Genomic DNA, 5,683 nt, shown 5'->3' on the forward strand with positions numbered 1-5,683 from the left:
GCTTGAAGAAGTTGCTGATTTGGTGCTGATGGGCTATTTGAGCTGCGGCTCTATGGGGTAGCGCTGAGGCTCTAATTGCTGTCAGAGAGCATTTTTGGGCCTGACTTGAGTGGGGCTGCGGCTCTAAGGGTTGTGGCCGCGGCTCAAAAAAAGGAAAAGTGACCAAAATGAGTTTTTAGTCATGGGAACTTAAACCTTTGGCCTCAGGATCATTCCTACTACCCAGATTAGTGAGGATTGATGTCTTGGAGGCTAAGTTTTAGTTCAAGGGTTGATTTTAGAACTTGAACTCATTGGATCACCATTTGTGGTTGTGACTAGGTTATCATTAGAGGCTTGGAATCGGGATCGTGCTTGTGGCTCATTTGTTGGTAGCCTGTGCTTGGACCAAAGGTAAGAAAACTGCACCCTGTGTATATGTGACATAGCATGGCTATGTTGATGCATGTCGATTGATTATTATTTATGACATGCATGGCTATTCTTGATGCATGTTGATTGACTATTAAACGTGACGTGCATGGCTGTTATTGGTGCATGTTGGATTGCTGGATATATTGCATATGACGCATGAGAAACATGTGATTGGGACATGCTTTATATACTGAGTATGATATCGTTCAGAGCTTGAGTCTCTATGTTGATGCATGGCCCTGATAGTACTAATACCTGTTTAGTAAGCATGCTAAATACCTCGTTTATGGATATGGAATATGTGATATGTGTTGGTGGCATGTCTTACTAGTGAAAGACACTGACTAGTCAGGGACTGACTCTAAAGTCGAGAATCATGCATTGAATGGCTCTATGGCATTAATGCCAGACCGACCCTAAGGTTGAAGAACTTATAAGCGCTTGCCTGGTCTACGACCAGATGACTATAGCCAAGGTATATGACCCCGGTGACCGTTCGTCACATGGCTAAGGGACGTTGTCCATAGTTTCGACTCTAGAGTCGTGAGGAAGGTTATGTTGGTGACTAATCACCTTGCACTTGTCCTAAACAAGCTTAAGTCGAGAATCACGCATTGAATGGCTCTATGGCATAAATTCTAGATCGACCCTAAGGTCGAAGAACTTATAAGCGCTTGCCTGGTCTATGACCAGATGTTTATGGCCAAGGTATATGACCCCGGTGACTGTTTGTCACATGGCCCAAAGACGTTGTCCATAGCACGACTCTAGAGTCGGGAGGAAGGTTATGTTGGTGACCATTCACCATGCACCTGTCCTAATCGAACTTATGAAAGGATCATTTATCAGTTAAGCCCTGGTGACCCTATCGTCACATGGCTAGAAGGAGCGATGCTCATTATTGTGACTTTTGGCTATTGTCACCTACTTGCTTGGACTGATAGTCCTGAATGGTTATTATGATCGTTGTTAATATTATATCATGCTTCATTGTGTTTTCTTGCTGGGCTTTGGCTCACGGGTGCTACGTGGTGCAGGTAAGGGCAAGAGGAAGCTGGACCATCCTTGAGTTGGAGAGCTTAGGTGATGACGTGTACATATGCAGCTGCTCGTCTGCCACGGCCGAGGTTTAAAGTGGAACTAGGGTTGAACCCTGTTTTGCCTCTTAGAACGGCCTGTTGTAAATATTTTCTGTAATAAACTCTGAAATTATATTTTCGGGATCCCAATGTATATATTAAACGTTCTAGTGAAACGTTACATCTTAACCAAAATGTTTAATCCCTAAACCACTAATCATATTTAGTTACACGATTTGGCCAAATGACTCGATTAGCGAGTTTAGCACTGTTTACAAGGCACACCGTAACGGTCCCTGGAGTTTGGGACGTTACATGAGCCGCGGCCCCCAGAAATTCTAGAGGCAAGCGCCACGGCGCCCAGCGCAAACAGAACCTCCTCCTTCAACCTCGAGCTAGGGTCGCGACCCCCAACCCTGGGCCATTCCCAAACGCATTTTCAACTTCTCAAAACCTCCAAAATCATACCTAAACATTCCCCAATCATCAAAACAAGGTTCCCAAGCTTCCCAATGCACCAAAACCCTCAAAACCCAAGGTTCAAACGAATCGAAAACTCAACAATTCACAAAGTCCAATTCAAAGCTTAGAAACTCTAAAAACTCAAAACTTTAAACTTAGATTACCTTTGATTAGGTTGTTTTCTGTCAAATCCTTCGGTCAAGAAGCTTCTAATCTTTCCTAGGATCGCTATGCCTCGATCCTTGCTCGATTCCGACTCCTAGAACTCAAGATTTCTTCAAATATGCTTCGGGTGACAAAAATGAACTAACGAAGGAGAACGAGAGGTTTTCTAATCGTACGTTCTATCTGACAGCTACTTCAAGCTTAAGTAACCTCAAATAAAACCTAATGCTCGGGGTCCCGAAAACACCCCCGGGAACATTATAGTCAAAACTTTCAGAATTCCACCCTGATCTCAAATATTCCCAATTTATCATCAAATAAACATTCCTATTACCCCAAAATTGACCCCGTTATGACAAAACTGCTAACCCACCAAATATGACCATCTCATGCCGAATAGCTCGAATATATCTCCATAATAATGGAATCTCATTCACAAATCACATCATGCACCCAAATACACAAATTTACCCTCAATGGGCCAAATTATCAAAACATCATAATATATCAAATGTGGACCCACATGCATGAATATATCATTATATCATAATATAATTCACATAAACATGCATATATTAATTTAATGGCATAATTAAGCAATTACAGCCCTTCCGGCCTACTAAACCGCCACTAAACCATATCTGAGAATTCGGGGCATTACAGTCACCCATCTTGAGATTACTCCAGATCAAGCATGCTTAACTTTGGAGTTCTCAAGTGATGGGCTACCGAAAAGAAGATGCATCTTGTTGGCATAGGTATTACCCATCAATCCATTTAAACCCTATTCAACTGTGTAGTCCCATACCTACACAGTCACAGAATCATCACACTTGACCTTCCCCAGGAAGTGTGGGATTGCACAGCTTTTTACGCGGTCTTTCCCCTTACGGATCATGGGATTCTGACTGTCACATCACCACTCACATGTGGTAACACTCACAATACACACAAATATTGCATTTATGCCCTCAACAGGCTAAAATTACAAACGTGCCTCTAACAACCAAATGGGGCCCACATGCATATTTAATTTACCTAAATATGCATTTTTTAATTACATACTCATCAAATTCACATATTAATATAATAAATCAATTATTGCCCTTTAGGCATGCTAATTAAGGCCCTAAGCCTTATTAGCAAATTTGGGACGCTACAATACTCATCAAGCATTGCTTGACTTGCATGAGTTTCAAGGGTTGTTCAATCCCAAATCTCATTATACTTAGTTGAAGCTTCAAGCAATTGGGAAGGCTTGAAATAAAGATTTTGGACAACAATAATCATATTGTGTATAAGCCTTAGAAGTTCTCCAAGTTTGAAGATTCAAGTTGCTTAATAGAAATGTTGTATCTCTCTAACCCTAATCTTGTATTTTGTCATTCTATTATGTTTTTCATTGTTGGTATAGATGATTAAATGTATCTAAGTTCATCTTATCATCATTTAATCATTTAGTTTTTTATATTCAAGATTAACATTCATATCATGAACATGTTTATTTGATTATCAATAATTACACTCATACTTTAAATTTGAATATTGATTAACATCTAGGCTTTGGAACATTGCGTTATTATCATTATTCTATTGGTTTGCAAATAGTAAATCCATGTATTCCCAACATTTAAGACATGCCTACTATAAATTATTTTATATGTTTGATTTTTGTTCAATTTTGGTGCGCTTAGTTTTCTTTATATTAGTTTAAAAGTACTTTGAGTTTAAGTTATACTTTTATACTCATAAGGAATTTTATATAAATATACAAGATGAATTCCAGCTCTAATGTTGGTCAAAGAGGGAGATGTCAAAATAAACATTACTGGACTCCTGTAGAAGACAATGCATTGATCGATTGGCTTTTAGAGTTGAGTCAAAATCCTACATAGCGAGCTGATTGTGGGTTTAAAAATGAATATTTGTAGCAATTGGAGATTATGTTAGAGGCAAAATTACAGAGTTCTAGATTGAAGGCCTCACCTCACATTGTATCTCGTGTTAAAACTTTAAAGGGAAAATATTGTTGCTTGACATAATAATTATCTTTAAGTGGTTTTGGCTGGGATAATGAACACATGATGCTGCTATGTGAGAAAAGTGTATTTGATGAGTGGGTGAATGTAAATTTAATGTAAATTACTCTTTGTGTGTGTATATATATAAATGACTTATTTATGAGAATATATCCTTATATTGTTTTATTTTTGTGAATCTACATAAACGAAAAGATGCAAATGGATTTATGATAAACCATTTCCTTACTACTACAAGCTAGCATAAATATATGGTCGAGATCGCGCTACTGGGACAAATGATGGTAATGCTGATGATGATGAAGTGGAAATACGCCAAGAGGATGCAACTGGCGTGGATTTTGGAGTTGATGATAATATAGCTGGTGGTTGGGATGATGAAGAAATATATGAATTTGATGGTGTCTTAAATACTCAACAACCAACAACGTAGTAAGAAGAAAAATTCCAAAATCATGGATGATATGTCCACTAATATTGGTGCATTAGCAGAATCTGTATTGAAATCGTCACTAAGCTCTAAGGATTGATAAATGCATTATCAAATGATAAAAAAGTAGCTGAGATGCAAGCCAAATTATACACAAAAATAAGCAAGATTAATGGCCTAATTGCAATGTAATGTATTCAAGCCACCAACATGTTAGCGGAAAACCCCCCATCGGTGCGAGTATTTTATGCAATGTTAGATGAGGTGAAAATGCAATACATTATGAATATGTTGCAGAATGATGATGCGCAATTATATAATTGCTAGACATTTGTGTTTGTGTTTAAGTTATCATACTTGAAAATTGTTATTGTCAGAATATATTTATGGTTTGGTTATACTAGTTATTTGAATAATATGCTTATGATTTTTTTTTCTTAGCAATGTCTTTTCTAAAAAAAATATTGTTATATTTATATTCAATTTTTTTTTGGTATGTTTCATTGATTTTAAAAGACATATCACCTATTATATATAATAATTTATGAAAAATTTATTATTTTTACAATTTAATTCTTCTAATAAATAGAAAAAATATTTAAAAAATAACTTAAAAATTACAAAAAAGTCAAATCAAAGCATTCCGATTACTTTTATTAATTATGTAAACAATATATAATGATTCTGATTCTCTTTTCGACAAATTTAGTAAATAACACAATACTAATAATAATTTTCGTTTTTTTCTCTATTGAATTATTCTGATTACGATTACGAATTAGTAAAAGTGCCATTAATCCATCAATTATTTTAGTGATCCTCCATTCTCATTCTCCATGTGTTCATTTTACTTTTCATACATTCCCATTCCCTATTCTCATTTTCTCATTCTCATTCCCATTCCCATTCCCATTCCCATTTCCATTTCCTATCCCTATTCTCATTTTCTCATTCCCTCCAATCAAAAGTAACTAAGGAGTAACTCAAGTAACCTTAGTTACTTTTGACCCGATCAAATACTTAGTACTGAGGTCTTCTCTTATAAGGCATTTAGGCCCAAAAAATGCTATAAAAAGGCCATCGTCCCAAACCGG

Source organism: Humulus lupulus, chromosome 1, assembly GCF_963169125.1.
Source record: "Humulus lupulus chromosome 1, drHumLupu1.1, whole genome shotgun sequence".
Classification (NCBI taxonomy): Eukaryota; Viridiplantae; Streptophyta; class Magnoliopsida; order Rosales; family Cannabaceae; genus Humulus; species Humulus lupulus.